The 18,006-nt window shown below is 38.2% G+C and overlaps 1 protein-coding gene across 1 annotated transcript in view; it reads left to right on the forward strand.

The window, feature by feature from the left end:
* Positions 1-183: 183 nt before the first annotated feature.
* Positions 184-18,006, forward strand: part of ENOX1 (ecto-NOX disulfide-thiol exchanger 1) — a 381,250-nt gene continuing 363,427 nt past the window's right edge. Inside the window, exon 1 of the mRNA XM_026853212.1 lies at positions 184-202. The gene's annotated coding sequence lies outside the window, so the exon portion shown is untranslated. The remainder of the gene's footprint in view (positions 203-18,006) is intronic.

An 18,006-nucleotide genomic window follows, 5' to 3' on the forward strand; every position in this document is an offset into this window, starting at 1 on the left:
TCCCGCTTGCAAACCTGGCTCGGCCCCCGAGAGTGAGGTGGCTGCGAGGACTCTGGCGGCCCCCCAGCCGTTTGCACAACAGTTTTTGGTGGCAGCTCGGGAGGTGACTGTCCCATCCCTCTCCTCCTCCCCGTTTCATGAGCGAGCGCTTTAAAACAGGTTTCAGCGAAGCTGTAGGTGACAGGATCTCGGTGTGCGGCCGGTGAGGGACAGGGGCAGTGCTGGGCACCGTTCTGTAACCAGCATTGTTATGGTAGCGGGTTCCCAGCTGGGGAATAGCCGTGTCCTACCCTGGCGAGGAGTGGGATTGGTTGTGGGTCGTGTCCATCTCTCGTTGCTTGTGTCTGGGGTGGAAAGAGCTCTCTTGCATTTTACTCTTTTGTTCTTTTATTCTAAACGTGGTTTTCGGTATGGGCTCCTGGTTTCTGAAAGGAAGATTAGAGACTGGATAAATCCATCTCTGGGCAGGAGAGACAAGAAGGTCCCAGATACTTCCTCTGAATTGTGTATTTTCCATGTTGCGTGTTGTTACTTTTTTTTTTTTTTTTTTTTTTTTTTTTTTTTTTTTTTAATAACTGGAAGTTATGCTGTGTCAAAAGCTTTGATGTCTTTTGCAGGGTACCTCATTCATTTTTTCCGAATTTAAAGTGAGGTGATGAAATACATAGGCATTAATAAATAAGTTGAAAGGACTTTGAAATAGTATATGTTGTACATGGTGTGAAATCGTAGATATACATAAAAGAGTAATAACCACTGCAGGTTTTATTTAAAACCTTTCTTTCTATGGCTTTGTGCCGAACTGTCTTCATCTCTTTCTCAAATTTTAAGTATTGTTGTTTTTTGCTGTTGAGGTCTCGTGTTGTGGGGATGCCTTGATAGGCACCCACATTTGTCTGGTTTTAATAGCCTTTTAATCCCTCACTTTACAAAGACTTGCCACACTACTAATATGTGAAGTTTTCTATTGTGGCTTTTAATTTTAGATATATTTTCCTGATGCTTTTATTTATATATTAATCTATTTGTTTGTTTAGTTTATGTTGCAACTGAGAGGGGGGGAGGGGAAGGAGGAGAGTAGGGAATTGTTTCTGGCTCTCCTATCTATCCAAATGTGCAAAAAAATGATTACATAAAGAAATTAAGGCACTGAAACAACCCTGAGCTGAATTCCAAGAACAAAAATGACTCTGGCATGTGTGCTCGCCCGCGCCAGGCATTCTGCAGCGTGTGGTATTAACTGAACTTGCAGCGTACGGTTGCTCTCCAGTAGTAAGAGAACAGTTTGTATGCTCGGAAGCAAGGGAGTCTTTGACAAGTTGGCAAAACTATAGATACAGTCGAGGAATGCAGATACACGTGTGAGTGCGTGCGTGCATGAATATCACCAGACTGCTTTAAGTTCATTTTTCCTCAGGATAGTTTGTCTTCCTCAACCTGGACTATATACATCTTTCCCCCTGAGTTTTGAGGCATTTTTTACTGTTCCTCTCTGTGTGCCTGTGTTTTAATGTTAGTCTTAATCTCTCTGTGAAATAGAAAATAATCCTGTAATAGATTTAGAAGACTCTATTGCCAGGCAAACCAGGCAATAGATCATGAAATCAGACAATAGTATTTTGTTTCCTAGCAACCCCCTACTGCAAACAGAAAACAACGATGGTGGATGCTTCCACATTATGATAGCTATATATCGAAACCCTCAAGTAGTAGGTACAGAACTACTAATTGTGGAGTGAGGTTTTCTCCTATTTGTTTCAGCTGCTTTGTTAATATTTTCCTTTTGTGAGAAAGGGATTTGCTGGGGTAAGTGCAGTTAAATGGTTAAAATTTCACTCTGCTCTCCTAGCTTGATAACAATGTCTGTTATAATGAAGAGGGCACAAAATTAAGTAGTAGCTGTAGAATTTTTGCCAGTAAGAGCGATTTGAAATACCCTGTTCTTATTGCTGGACTATTTCTAAATCTGTGCTATAACAGACCTTTAATAATGGGATTTATCATCTCCTGTATCCGGTATGCAATATCTTTTTGGACTTTGTCTTGTTAGTCATCCTTTAGCTTTGTGTTTTAAAACTACATTTGTTAGAATGTATCGAAAGAAAAATCCTCTGCCGCTCACAGGAATGTGAAGTAAAATCTTAAGTGCTGCTTTGCTGTGTTTATGTTCTTGGCACCCAGTTCACCCCTTCAAAAGAACTGGAGCTATCACAGAGCAGCAGGATTGGGTCCTAAGCCATGATCATTCTAAAAGTGCTTTTGATAATGCAGTAATACCTGTAGTTAAAGTGTCTGGGCATTGAAATGGCATCTCGACCCTGGACCAATCTTGGATGCACTTTGTGCACTGCCATCTATCTGAAAAAATCCATTAGTGCAAGCTGTAGATCTAACACGGTGTGGGTACATACTGCCTGGCGGGCTTCAGCCTTCCAGCAGGTGTTAGTGCTTAGAAGACTGCTGGAGATGCTGAGCTGCAGTAAGGAAAGGAGGTGAGCAGGCTCAGATGAGTAGTTGTATGCACAATGCAGGAGAGGAGTTTCTGCGCTTTTGTCTTTGCCACCTTCCCGTCCTTCATAGGAGAAAGTGGCAAAAAGTTGTTCACAGAGTTTTACATACAGGTCCTTGCTATCCAGCAATATTTACAGCCATCACACTGTAAATAAAAACAGTGGTAGTTTTCCTGTTTGTTGCACCAGTGAATCTGTGAAAGTGAAGATATTATTTCCATCTGAGAAACTATGAAATTACAAGAAAAATCTGCTTGTACAGAAGACGGCAAACCTAATCATGTATGCATTATTCAACAACAGTATTTTTGCTAGGTGTGGTAATGGTGTTTTCCAAGTGACTTTGGGTCCACACTGTTATTTAACAAATCCAATATGCATTCATTGCATATTTATTTATATTTGTATACAATTTATTTATATTGTCTGTAGGTATTTTTCTCATTCATCTCAAGTACTGAGGTACAAAAGCGTAAAAACATTCCACTTCAATAAAAAGGGTGGGAGTGGAATGGTCAGCAAATATTTTAATTCTGATAAATATAAATGAGCAGCTACTTTCTTGTCTATATTTGAAATTATGCATTTTAGTGCCTTAGCATGTGTAGATGGTTTAGTTTAGAACATGTTAATTGAATTTTGGAAGGCTTTATGGATTGAGAGGATGTAGTAATTTTCCAATTTTTCTTCTCTGTTTCTTTCTCAGATGGCACTCCTCCCAAACCTTGAATTTTACAATTAGGTAGTCCACAGATTAAGCTTGGTATGGCTGCCTAATTGCAGTCCCCACTTACTCTCTGCCTGTGTTTACCAGACAGCAGAATAAGGGAAGGAAAAGAAAACAAAAAGTACAAACAAAAAACAAGGGGGAGAGAAAGGTCATGAAGTATTCTGTGTGTAAACAATGGAAGACATTTGGAAGTGATTTTAAATATTCTCAATGAAATTCCCATTATGCCAACTGCATTTGTTGTTGGTGATGAATGTGAAATCTTACATCGGCTGTCGTGTGGGTTGGCAGCTGATGGAAATAGTCAACCCATGACCAAAACCAAAGACTAGTACCTTCTTCCCTCTTCTCCCCCTAAAAGTCTTTCATGAAACGGTGAGTGAAGTCCATTGCATTTAAAGGCATTTAGTAGATAGGAATTAAGAAATGGACAGCTTTGTTCTTTCTGTCTAACTATGCAATGACAGTCATGGCTAGCGAGCTACCAGGGAATGTGCTATATATCTTTGTGAGATACATGTGCCTTTTCAAATTTTTCACAAGGCTTTTTTTTTTTTTTTTTTTTTTAGAGGCTACTGCAGTAACGAGTTACTTACTGCACATTTAAATCCTATAGGCTTAATGATTACTGTGTTGTTGCATATTTACTTAGGTATTTATTTCCTTATTTTAAGAAAGGAACAAAAACATGATGTCAGTTTTGGGCTCTCTTGAAGCTTCATTTTTAAATCTTGTAACATAAAAGCATTGAGCTGTCAATTCTTGCCAAATATGGAAAATAAACCATCCAAGTGATTACAGAAACAGGATTTGGTTCAGCAAAGCACTGACTTGCATACCTAACTTTTTTAAATGCATGCTTAAGCTCATCTCTGCTTGCCATTGATCAACTGGATTTAAGCATGTGCTTACAGTTAGGCATGTAATTAAATGCTTTGTTGAATAGGGGCCTTGAGCAAAACCTGTAACCTTTGAAACTAACGTCTTTGCTTTGCAGTAAACAGCACTTCAGGAGAATGCCTACAGGATAGTAGAGTGAAGGGAACAAATTTGGGGAAAAGGCAAGTCCATGAAGCAAGGAGTATCAAACTGGGAAGTTACTGACAGGTAATAGCAATGTCAGAAGGGATCTAGAATTAAGATCCAGCAGGAAGTAATATAGGAGTCTGCAGCGTGACTTGATTACAGACAGAATGGTTTGTGCTTGAGCTGACAAGAAAAAGGTACCATGTCCACGAACAAAGAGGTGGGATTCCCTTTCTATAAGAATTTGCCATGAACGCATCTGAAAACTCTGAATATCCTATCAACAGGAAGGTGTTGACAATTTCAGTGAAGCTCAAAGAAGAGCAACAAAATACTTGAGGGTCTGGAGGAACTAGTTTGAGGGAAAATATTCAAAAATAGACATATTTCTAGGCTGGTACTGAATATGGGGAGACAGGTTAACTACCTGTAGATATTTGAACTGCATTGTAGTCAAAGGAATCTGTGTTTTTTTTGTGAATTATGTGAGAGATACCTAGAACTAAATGGAGAAATTGAGGAAATAAGTTTAAGATTAATTCTGGACAAAAACGTAATGACAGAAAAATATATTGGAGCCTATATTAGTCCAGATATAGTGAGAGCCCATGACTCTTCAGATGTTTAAAGTAAGAGTAGGTAGGTCACTAGCAAATGTACTGAAGGAGGCAATTCTGCATTTTCAAGGAGATGGAGTACAAGATCTAACAGCCCTTTTTCATGTCTCTGTTTTGTTCTAGTTTCAGATAAAGGTTACAAGAGAAACTAGGTCAGATACTGGGCCAACCATCCTTGACTTGATTTTTCTCAAACCGAAATGTTTGTACTTTGGCCAGGCAGTTCCAGTGCCAAGACAGTTGGGTCTTGCGCTTTAAAAATGCCTGATTTGGAACAGGGTCATCATATCAGCCAATGAGTCCATGATGGGATGGTGAATGTGCAAGGATTGGCCACAGTAGATTTTTTAGTCAACCAGCTCTGGTTTATTCATTTGTTTGATTTCCCTTTTGAAAACAGTGATTATCATGGTGTGTAGAGGGCACAGAGGTGACAGCTTCTTGTTTGTTGACAGTTTCTGCAGCATTTGCTTTGATCATCTAAAAAAGCTTACTGCCATCAGGTATCAGTGATGGATAGCAGGTTCTACTGCTTCCTTCCTGTCCCCCCATCATGATGCCCTGATCTCATCGCAGCTGTCTCCTGTGATCTGGCTAGTCTGCAGTGCAAGTCCTGATGACTACAGCCGTCAGTGGTGTGTTTTCTGGAAGAGGCTAGGAGAGGGGGAGAGACATATGGATGATCTTTCCCAGCATGCATTGGTTTAAATGTCTCATCCATATAGACTGGAAGAAGACTTAGCCAGGGAAGGTGCAGGTTCAAGGTGTAATGGCAGTTTTCTTGAGGAGCCCTTGGCTGGAATGATGTTATCACACTGGTTTCTTGTAATTCATTTTACTCGAAGCAAGTATTCAGGAAAAAAAAAATCATTGTGCAGGCTTATATCATCAAGGAATGTTTTCTAACAGCCATGCCAATTGCAGAGGAGGAGGTGGATTTCCCTCTGCCATGCTTTGCGCATACCTGACAGCCAACTGTTTAAACAAGGCCTATTTTGGTAACCATAAGGTAGAAACAAATGATTCAGAGTAACCCTTCCTTGTGTGGTAATGATTAAAACAGTGGTCTTGCAGGAGTACCACATAAAACGGAAAGCACAGCTGGGGTAGAGCTGGTTGGTGAGACTAACCTATTTGCTTTAAGTTCTTGATGGTGCAAGAAAGAGGTGTTTTAAAGTTGTGGAAGCCAGGTTTAGGTCTTCTGTATTCTGCAGAATAAAATGGAAAAAGTTGGTCCGTCTGTTAAAAACCAGTACACTCCCAATACATCCCAGGTGACTGTTTAAAAACAAATCCTCTGACAGGTCAGCCAGGTTCATCCATTGGTGGCATTCATCTCTGGGGCTTGGTTGATAGTGTTGGTGATGGAGGTCTGAGAGGAGGTTGAACGAAGCTGGAGGTAGGTTTTTTTTTTTAGGGTGAACTTAAGAATTAAGACTGAAGTTGTTCCCAATGCATTACTGATGTTAGAGGGACAGTTTTTTTGATGGGTGAATAATTTGTTGATGGATGGATAAAGTAGCTAAAAAGAACCCATACAATTGAGTGGACCAATCTTGGTAGTTGCTGGTAATGAAATTGAGTAGATTGGTTTATTTAAGATTACTTTGTATGTTAATAAGACTCTTCTGTGTAAGTATGTCTAAGATCAGATTGTTGGGTGGAATCCTTTAGATTGAAAGATACTGTGTAAATACTAGATTATTATTCTGTCACCTTTGCAGGGAGAAGCTAGGTCCACAACAGTCTTAATTACAATCTGTTTCCATTATTAGATCTTTATTTTTAGACTTATTTAATTTAAGTTAAATGAGGCTTTAAAGCATTTTTATACAGGTACTTTTAACGTAGTGTTAGAATTTAGGATGTGGGGTTTGGTTTACTAGATTTCATCAATGCATGATGAGGAACAGTTCTTCCATGGCTAGAGTGGATAGCATACAACTATTTTGGTATGGCAGGTTGACTTTATGCAGATTTTAAAGGGGTCTGTGCCCTATACATGGTGTAAAAATGCTTCAGGACATAACAGCTCTTCCTGGGATAGAATATGGTGAGGGTTTAACAGTGTTTTTTACAACTCTGTTTAGACTCACCCATACCTGTTAGGAAGCATTTTGTCAGGGAAGCAAAGAAGAAATGAAATAGAAGTAGCTGATAAAGGCGTGAGGTGAATTTAGGGAGGTGGAGGACAATAATCAGAATGTGAGCATGATCTTAGATTGGGCACTGGTACTTGTGCGCTTATAAGAAGTATTTCAGCAATGACAAAGTTTGTTTCATCTGAAAGTAGCAAATTGCTTCCTAATAATTTGCTGGTCTGACATTCTGTGAAATTGTGTTATATCCTAATTCAGTGGCTCCTCTGCATATAGAATAAGAGCTTGCTATTTTGTACCAAGTAAAGCAGTTCCCTCTCATTCTGCAGTGGTAGAGGCCTGTATTTTGATGGCAGAGATCCATGGATTAATCTCTTCTGATGACTTATGATGGATGTTGGCATTACTTCAACACTGACTCAGAAGAAAGAGTTGCATTTACCAAATAAGTGATCCACTTAGTTTATTGAGAGTTTTCCTTGGAGGTGTGACCCTTGCTTAGCAGTGAAATCTACTGAGATCACAGCCCAGGGTAGTGTGGTTATAGATGCATCAAAAAAGTGTGTGTCTATGATCCTCTGTGGGCAGATGATGGGCAGCTGGAAGTGAACAAGCACTTTGTGCAGATTTACTAGCTGTAAATGGGTGGTCTATGCATGCATCCTCATGGCTCTTCTGCACATGCACATCTGGCTTCCACCATCTTCACGCAGAACAGAAATGGAGGTGTTGGTGAGAGCCTGTTACATATGAAAGCTGAAAACTTAAAGGTCCTGGAAAGTACGTTTGATTAATCTTCTTTATGTTGCCTTTCCATTAGCTGTCCTAAAATGAGCATCTCTTAAGTTAATTTCGTTTTAGCAAATTAAGGCACCCTTCGCCAATTTTTTTGGTTCAGGGCTATTCGTATCTTAACAGTAAGAGTAAATACTGTTTATCCTGATAACTCCTCTTCTGCAATGTAATCTCCCATTTTGTATGAACTGGATAGCCATTACCATTTTATGTCATCAATAGCCTATAGAGAACACGTGTTTTCAGTTCCTAGAGGAGCTGGGCTAAACTTGAGCTGATACACTCCAGGTGAAAGCCCATGTGTACTGTTGCCAATCCATTCAGCTATCCAGTTTCTTGCCAGTTCTGTGAGGTTAATACTATTACAGGAAAACATGTGAAACCAGGTGTGGTGCGTATGTCATTAGCTGGGTTTTGCAGTTTTATTTTTCATGATGCATTTGTTTAATTTATGTATCGTTTTGCTGAACATATGTAATGTGTAGTTTTTATTGTTTTCTTTGCAAAATACAAGGCAGCTGTAATTTCAACCTGGAAAGGAAACTATTAACATTTTTTAAGTAAAAGAGAATGGCTGAAAAATTGGAATTTCTTTTTTTAAGTTCCTTGGAAAATATTAATGGAGATTATATAACTGCATAAAATCTCTGGGGAAAAGGAAAGAGAAGGCTCGCTGATAATGAAAGAACAGAGTAGCTGCTTAATGTAATCCGCTCTCCATGGGTAGTGATGAGAAGGAAGAGAATGGAGAACTGTGTGGACAGAGCAGGCCTCATTTGTTCAAATATGGAAGTAGGCAGCACATCTCACAGGACACCATTGTAGAAGGCCATCTTGCCAATCTTGCACCTAGGTTTACATTTTCCATAATAACGAAGTTGATTGTGTTCATTACTATATACTACAAATAAAATAGAAATGATAGAAGTAATAATTTTCAGGCTCACCTTGCTCAAGAATAAAGGGAGTAATGTGAAGTGAATCAGTCAACCTGTTGTAATCAAACAGTTCTTGTATACCTAAAGTATAAATGCTGCATAAATAGCTAGACAGAAAAGAGTAGTGGTCATCTTGAAATCATGTAGAAAATCTGTTTCTTTTGGTTCTTCAATGTCATATGGGCTGCCAGATGAAACTGAATATTGAATTGAAAGCAGAAGATTGAATTTGATAATCCTGAAGATGAGATGCTTTGACAACTCTGTCATCATTGAAATATAGCTGTGATGATCACTTAAGTAACTGTTCTAGTTGTTTCAGTGGCTCTTCAACATTTTATTCTAGAGGAATTGGTTTGTCTTTGTTATCAGGGAAGACAAAGAGCAACAGCCACTTCTATTTTAAACTCTAGGAAAATGAAGACTTCACACTTGGTGAGAAACTTCTTTTTGTGCTAACATTGCTGTCAGCATAACACAAAATGAGCAATATGGGGTGAGATGTAAGCCTGTGGGTACTGCTTTTTAAAAGACATTTAAAATCACTGGTTTGCTGTTAAATGGATGAAGGAACAGAACTAAAATAAACAGCACTTATATTGATGCCAGGTGGTTTAGTGAATATGAGAAGTATTCAAAGAGTGGCTATAAGCATCCGTGCAAGGAAAAATGCAGACCTTTCTAACATTTTCAGCCGTGTCTCTAAGGGATGCCATGGGATGACTGTATGACAAGGAGGTGTTCTGTAAGTGCCTGAGGAGCAAGTATAGTAGTGGCAGAAACAAATTGAAATGTGGACTTCTGAAGTAGGTTTGTCCTGATGCTGAGTTTATCTCGGTGAGAAAGAACCACGTGTGTCATTAGGAGCTGGTTGGAAAAAAGTATTTATGCTCCCTTCTTTCAGTTACTCTTGGACGTCTTCTGAGGAAGATCATGTCTTTATTTTTCTCTCTACTCTGTGGTCCTCAATAATGCAGTTTTTATCTAAACTGAAATTGAACGCAACTTTTTAAAGAAATTTTTATGCAGCAAGATACTCCCCAGAGAATCGGTAATCTGAGGAAGGCAACTAATGATGGTTTCAGAAGGGTTTTGGCCAGCTACAGCCTGATGATGCTCCAGTTAAAGTGGAAACTTTTTTCCTCTAAGTTGCAAATAAATAACACCAGAGATTTGAGCAAAATACAGAAGGAGGCCTCAGCAGCTGAGATACAGAATGACAAGATTAATGCTTTGAATGAAGATCGAGAACAGGAAGAAGTTTGTCATACAAGGAAAAAAAATCTGCAATGCCCACAGTGAGTAAAGTAAAAATAATAGACTGAATATTGTGCAAGAAACAACAAGTTTAGGATTTTTTGTCTAGTTGTAAGGATGCAGAGGGGTCCTAGAATGAGTTGTGTGAACACTGTGGGAGTCTTGAAGAACATGGTAGGTATAACTGTGTTGTATTTAAAGGATACAATGGATCCTGTTGCATAATTGTTTCCAGTGCTATTTGTCTGTGATTCTTACCAAGCTGTACAGTGAGTGGGATAAAAGGAAGTGGGATGGTCAGAAGGAGTGTGGTTTTATAACTTAAACTGAAATCCAGATGATCAGTCTGTTATCCTTGTTTGTGTCAGAACAGTGGAATATGTAGCAGTCAAGTTATAGGAGACACTGGCAGCTGAACATGGATGTTTCAGACTTGAAAATACTTTCTTCCCTGCCCAGCTCAATGTGGAGCTTTTTGGCATGATGCACTGTTAGGCTTCAACCATTCTGATAAATGCACTTTTTCACATGTGATCCCTTGCTAACAGAACTTAAGGTTCAGTGCTGGCTGGTGCAAAAACATCATAAAGCATAGGTAGAGAGAAAACTAACCTGTCTTCAAAAAGCTTATGTAAACATATCCCAAGCTGTTAAAGCACAACTGAACGTAGACTAAAAGAATGGTAGACCAGGCTGTTTAGACACTTGTGACTCAGCTGCAACATTTCTGTGTATTTTATTTAGAGTTGTATGCTTTCAGTTTTGGACCATGTTGGAGGAATAATCATGTTATAAAATGAATTTGGTAGTCTGTGGTTTGTGTTTTAGCTAGTAAAAGCTTTATGGACTTCCTAGGCTATTTCCAGTGGCAGTCTTTGGTCAGAGGAAGAAAGTTGCCTGAGTTCTGGAAAGCATGCGGGGAAAAAACTGAATAATGGACCCCAGTTTCTGCTTTTCTCCAGATGTTCACTCCATAGCTAGTAGCAAAAGTAGCATGTAGACCAATAAAAATAGTATGTTAGGAGTACCAGAATACAAGTTCTTCTGGAAGAGAATTTTGAGCTCTCCTAGGAAACAGATTGATTTCTGTGCACTATGTGTTGCTGGAGATTGCATCCTTTTTACATGAGTAATGAGTCAAATGTTCTTTTAGGATATATGGGGCCAGATTCTGATCTCCAGTGATTTAAATTTTGAGCAATTCAAGAGATATTCATGAGTTACACCACAATAACAGATTACAATCTGGTTCTTATTCTGTAGGATTTTAATATCATTATAAAAGGGAAATTAATCTTCATTTTCTAAATGTGTAGCAAGTTACCTAATTAATCCAATATTGTCTTCATTCTAGAGGAGACTGTTTAACTCGAATCTCATTGTCAAATACCATACAGACAAGCTCATGTGGTGGTAACATTAACTAATGATAGAGTTATCTAGATATACAGTTCTGTCATTAACTGGAATTACAGCGTAAATCCAATTGTTTTCAGTAGAGAAAGACCACATTGCTGAAATGAAGAAAGCACACTATTTTTGCAGTCACTATGCAATTAACTCATATAACCTCTGTGCTTGTCATGCTTTGTGTAAGATGCAGGGTGACCAACTGTAGGTCACTTATATGAGAACAAAGACCTTAGGGCTGAGAGACAGTTTATTAAGATAATACTGTGGTGTGAAGATCAGCTGTCACAGCAGTTGCCAATGAAAGTATGTCTGTATTTACTGTATGCTTGCAGTAAATAAGAGTTGCCTGAGTTGGGGTGTTTTTAATGCTAAAGCATGGGGAGAACAACCACATAAATGGTGGTGGTGTGAGTGTGGAGCCAACCTTCTCTTGTTTTCTGCAGCTTCTCCTTTGGTAGTGATTGCTCCATGGATTTTCTGATGCAAGATTGAGTACCTACCATTCAAACCGTGGGACATTTATTATTTTTCTCCTTTATTCAGCTAATTGTTTCCATGAAAGTGAAGGGACTCTGCCCTCTGTCAGTTTCAGTCACTCTTGAATATGCAGATAGAGCATTGTTTAAACTTCTTCCTCTGGAAGTAGGGCTAAAAAATATTTTTCTTGGGCATTTCTCTTTCCAGGTAGAAAAAAGAAAAGTTGAATTGAATTCTTTCATCCATGTCAAGGAGTACAAAGTGTGTTGTCACTTGCTGGTGCCTCAATGTATTTGTCATTGGGAAGCCCATAGCAATGTGCTTTCTAAATGGTCTATGAAAAATGGACATTCAATCTGTTTAAAACAAAATAAACTTGTTTTTATCTGTTAAAGCAAAACAAAGCTGCTGTGTTTTGTAGACTGCTTGTTGCCATTATAGTGTGTTTAAGGCAAGTCTGGTGCATTGCCACTGACCATCGTAAGGGAAGCAAGTTCTTCCTCACAATGCCTCTTTAAACATTTTATGTGTTAATTTGTCTTCTAAAACTCTTTGATTTGTGTAGTTAAGTTTGAAAGTGTCTTATGTCAGCTTTACAAGAACATCAGATTTTTCTCTCCATAGCACAAAGAAAACTCCACACTTAAGATTCAGTTTTGCAAACCCTTCCCCCTTCTTCAAACATTCATATGGAAATACACCATTAACTGTGAAATTCCCTAGCAACCTTAACAGCCTAGAAGAAGGGATCCAAAACCCAGCAATACTGAATTCTCAAGAGAATGCGTACCGTCTATTGTTAATATTCATTATATTCTAATAAGCGATTTGAGAAATTCTTTTCAGGGTCTCTTTCTTTCTCTCAACTGCAACGGTTGTTTTGTTGGAAAAGTGCAATATTCACTGGTGGAAAGTGGAACCCAAAGCTTCTTTCTTAACCATCTCTTTCTAGAAAGCCTTCAGAAAATCCACTTTATTTCATGGTGATTCCCTTGCTACTTGCTTTAACAGCCCATAACTTTTTTCTGATACGTCATTGACAGCTCATAGAAGAATTATTAGTACTTTGTAACATAATAAATGATTTGATAACACAGCTTAAAGGGAAAAATCATAAATTCATATACATTGTGTCAGTAGTATGTGCTTCTACATATGTAGCACCATGACAGTTTTTGTACCTCTTCATTCCCTTACCTAGTAAAGACTAGTCATCCTGAAAAATCCAGAGCTGATGCTAAGGTATGAAGCGTCTCAGGTGTTTAAGTGCAGAAAATCATTCAGGTATTGCTTCAGCTCAGCCTTAATCCCGTGGGAGCTGAGAAGTTACAGCAAAAAGTCCCACTGCTTGACAGAGACAGGACTGTGCCATGAGCTGTCAGCATCTAATGAAGCGTCATCAGCCAATGAAATGAATGTCACTTATTTTCCTTCCAGCTCTGGGTTTTAGAGTAACTTTTTGGGTGGAATGTGGAGCTGTGGTTGTATGTAGGGTTTTTTTTGTTTGGTTGGTTTGGGTTTTGCTTCTGTTTGTTTTTTTTTAATTTATTTTTTAAATTTTAAGTGGTCCCTGTCTGTCTCCCTAGCCCTTTTTGTCTTGCCTTCTCTCTTTTCATTTTTATAACCCTCCTTTCTTCTTCTTTTTGTGTCCATCTGTCCCAGGTCTTTTTACTCTGACCTCCATTTCTTTTATATTTCAGATTGGCTTTTTCTGTTTAATGCACTGTCTTCTTTATTACTTTCCTTTTCTTTGTTCCCTTCATCCTTTCTATTTACTTTTCACACTTTTTTATATTAGGAGGTTCTGTCATAAGTATTCTAATTAATTTATTTCCACAGAGATAAGATTGTAGACCTTATTTTTTTTAATTACTTTTACTTTAATTTTATATTTGAAATTTGCCACAAGCGCTGTCTTTCTGGAAAACCATTTCATCTTCTCTAATTTTTCTTTTTGTGTATCCCATTCAAGTGACAGAAATGTACCCATGTCATACGTCATAAAGATGGGTAGTGGGTGTAGCCCATCAGTACTGTATGGCCACACCTAATTTCTTATTGTTCAAAGGATTAGAAACTTGAGCTTCTCACTCAGGCTCAGGACTCAGTTAGACTGTCCTGTCATCTGAGTTCCTGGCTTTCAAAAATATTTTTTGATTTCTATTGGTCCTGACATTATATAAGATCAGTAGTATAAGAGGATACCTGTGCGTAGTATAATAGTTTTGTACAGTTGTCAGAATTTTCATGTTTTTGCTTGAGGTAAGATGCTTACTTTTACGTAGGGACCCTTACTTTGAGACAGTTGTTCCAAATAAAAGAATATTTCTACCATGTGTCATCTTTATTTTTTCTGTGGGTAAGTCAATTTGAGAAATGTGATTATGTATCGTTAAGGTCCATAATCTTAAATGTTCAAAAAACCACACTCACATGTCTTTAGTATCAAAATTTGAGTGTGAAATAGGTAGTACTATTGGAAAGCTAAATGAGTGGTGAGTCAAAGTAATTAAGGGAAAGTAAATAATCTCTTAGGTTCTCATTCCCCATGAAACTAATTTTGTATCTTATCCTTCATGTATTTAAAAATAGTTCCCTGCTAATTCAAGATGCTTGTGTACTATGTGTGTGAAGAGCACTTCAGTTCTATTGAAAGGATGGCAGATTAGGAAGTCATTTTCAATGGGGTAATTTTTTCTTAAATTTTTTTAGTTTAAGAGAGACATTCATTTGGGCAATGTAAGTGAACAAATTTTACTGAAAAAACAGTCTTCATGTGCATGCAAGACAGCAGGTGATCAGACAGTAATTTTGTGGTGGCTTATGACTAGAAAGCCTTTGGTTTTGTCTTTAAAGGCATATGGATGGCAGTACTTTGTCTACAAAGGTGGGCTTTTTTCCCAGTCTAGTAAGGCCTTAAATGTTCTGCCAGGCATGCTTTCCTGTTTTACCTCCAAAAGATCTGTGTCTTGTTAGTGACTCTACTATTTGGAATATAGATTATTAGATTTTTTTCCTTAAACTAATAAAATATACCTTGGAATGTGGATGGAATGTATTAGAAGGGGTAGACTGCACTGGAGCTGCAGGGCTGCCGTACATGAGTCTGATGGTGGTTTGATGGGAGAGTGATGAGGTGGCACTGACACCTCCATCAGCATCTTGAATAGTTACCTTAAGAGGGCTAATATATGTTCATTACATGTCTCCAGGTTTCTGTGCCAAAGAAAATAAATCTGATTTCTTTCTTTATTTCTGTGTACATCATGAGGTTTTCTGTTGTCCAAACAGTCATAATACATATGTAGATTTCTTTTTTTTTAACTCATGGAGATGCAGGTAATGAAATGAGGTGATAAGAGTGAAATAGCAAAGCTTCATATGTACAGAGTGCATGAAGCATGGTACTGTGCTGAAATGTGCGGAGGGACTGCATAGACTTGCTCTGGGCATGTAACATTATGTGCCCAAATTAGGAGCTCACGTAGCATATGTAGTGCAGCCCCTTGGGCTCTGAATTGCCTGCTTCAGGTGTCTGTGAGTATCTGCTGAGTGTACAGGAACCCTACAATAACAAGGTTGAGTCATAGCAAAGTTACATGTCTAAAGTAGACATAGTACATGTATCCCTTCTGCATCAGATGAGGATGTCACATGTTAGTTATTAAAAAAGGATGCTAACCTATTTGATAGTGAATTTAGAGGAGCTGAAGATGGTGTGCTTTTTTTTTTTTTTTTTTCCCAGATCTGCAGCCTTTCAAGAGAAGCCAGTAAAGATATTTTTTTTTTTTAAATGCAAGTTAACAGGGGCTTTCTGGTTTATTAACTGCCGATCCTCATGCAAATTTAGAAGAACTGGAACTTAGTGATTATGTCCTGCTGTCATTCTCATGCTCTCTGAAATCAATGAGGAGTTCGGTGCAGAAAAAGTCAATGCTTGGTCAGAGCCCTGCAGATTTGGTGAAAGGAAATAAAACCATCAGTTCATATTTCAAGAGCAGGGTAAACCTATTCAACGTAAAAAGGAATTCTGTAACCTGTTATCTGCAGCAGGAAAGATGCTTTTTATTAATCGATCAAAGAAAATGTTGAAATAATTGGAAAAATGACTTGAGGGAGGGAAAAGCAGAGTAGGAGGCTGATATTGTTTGTGAAATCAGACTGTTCTTAAAGCTTTCATATGCTCTATGTAGTATGTGGAAAAAAAAAAATTCTTTTTTCCTCCTGAGAGAAGACATGATTTTATCTCAGTAATTGAAAATAATCTCTGAAGTTGCTCCTTAACTAAACTTACATGAACCCCTTTTAAATCAGTTGTTATCTTTCAGTGAATTTCTCAATAAATGTTGCTGCCTGCGCTTGGATGGAGTGATCCTATATAGAAAATAAGGCTGAGCACATCCTATTCATGACTCAAAGCACAGAATTTCTAGCCTAATTATGGTGGCATTTGGCAGTGATGCTGTAGTTAAAGGTGCTTGTTGGTGTTTCTATTATAAATTGTGTGTACTCAAATGGCTTAATTCATGCCAGGCAGAAGTCTGACTAACTATCTACTTAGTAATTTTTTTTTTCCCTTCATTAAAAATTTTTAAATGAAGAAAACAGTTTTGAATTCTGATTTTCTTTGATCATATCTGTTTCTTTATCAATCTACTTGTTACAAATAATGCTATGCTTTTGCTTCATTTCAAAACTTTCTTCTGTTGTGCAACATTCATGGTTACTGTTTGATGACTTGCATCATTCTCAGCACTTTGGGTTGCTCAAAGAAAGCCATACCTGTAAAAAGGGGGAAAGGAAACACAAGAACATATGGAATTGTCTGTGTTGAGCAATCTTTGTGCAATGCTGTCTATGAGCAAAGATGATTTCAGTCACCTCAGTGCAACTGGGCAGTATTAATTTAGGGACTTCTCACTTACTAGGTATGTTGCCAAGTGAATTCCTCACAGTTCCATGAACACTAAGCAATCCCTTTAGACGTCACTCAGTAGTCATATCTGTCACGCTTGCATTAATACACATAAACTATTTAGTCATTTCCTGCTGCATAATGACCAGTGCTAGATCTAGTTGTATTTATTCCACATTTTTGGAAGAGAACAAAACAAATGGACCCAACTGGACTCAACTAGCAAATCTAGCAAATGGTTTGAGTTGGAAGGGACATTAAAGATCATCTAGTTCCAAGTTCCAAGCCCCCTGCCATGGGCAGGGACACCTTTTACTAGACCAGATTGCTCAAAGCTTCATCCAGCATGGCCAAATGCTACTAAGCAGTTCCCTCAAAAAAAGTACACAGTGAGTTTTATGGAAATACTGATAAAGGTGAAATTTCTAAAGCATCTCCTATTTAGAGTTATCTTTTTTTAGGCAGAGGGCCTTATCTGAAGTCTGTTGAGCTTAATAAAAGTTTTCTGAGTGACCTTCTAATGTCTGTTTAAGGCTGTAGAGGCCCCCAAAGTGGTAATGCTGAGAGGTGTAATTGGCCCTATAAATCTCAGTGGGTCATTAATTCTAAATCTCAATAATGTAAGACCAGGATGCATGTATCTGAAACAGAGTGATGAGTATAGTAGGAAGATTTATGTAAGCATTGTCTTGCTTTAGTTTGCACAGTAGTAGAAATTATTTTGTAGTTTTGTCTTGGAAGCTTGCTTTCTACTGTAACATCAATTCATAGGTATCACCTGTGTGTTTCGGGAAATTTATAAACGCACCTTTTTGGGAAAGATGGCTGGGGATTTTTTTTTGCATATCAAGAGTAGTAGAACATGACTTGGGAAATCTCTAAGATGGATATAAACCCTTCAACTCACATAATTTAATTGTATAAAAACAGTTTTCTAAACATTGGTGCACCTAGCACATTTGCTCCTAATGATGACAGTTTGAATTTTACAGCACATATTTGTTTAGTTTGGTTTTACAGCACAATTTGTTTGGTCTGTGGAGACAGGATCCTGAAATGTGCAGTGTCTGTAGCTGTCAATGCAGGTACATCCTAAATGGGGATGCCCAAATCAAGGTGCACTGTGAATCTACCATCTCTGCATGTACTCAGTGAGAACTGCCAGCCAATGAAAGCCTTGCCATTATTTATCACGACAAAGAAAGGCCTTTCAGTGTGTTACTTGGGGG

This window comes from Athene cunicularia, assembly GCF_003259725.1.
Source record: "Athene cunicularia isolate RWA chromosome 1 unlocalized genomic scaffold, athCun1 chr1_part1, whole genome shotgun sequence".
Taxonomy (NCBI): domain Eukaryota; kingdom Metazoa; phylum Chordata; class Aves; order Strigiformes; family Strigidae; genus Athene; species Athene cunicularia.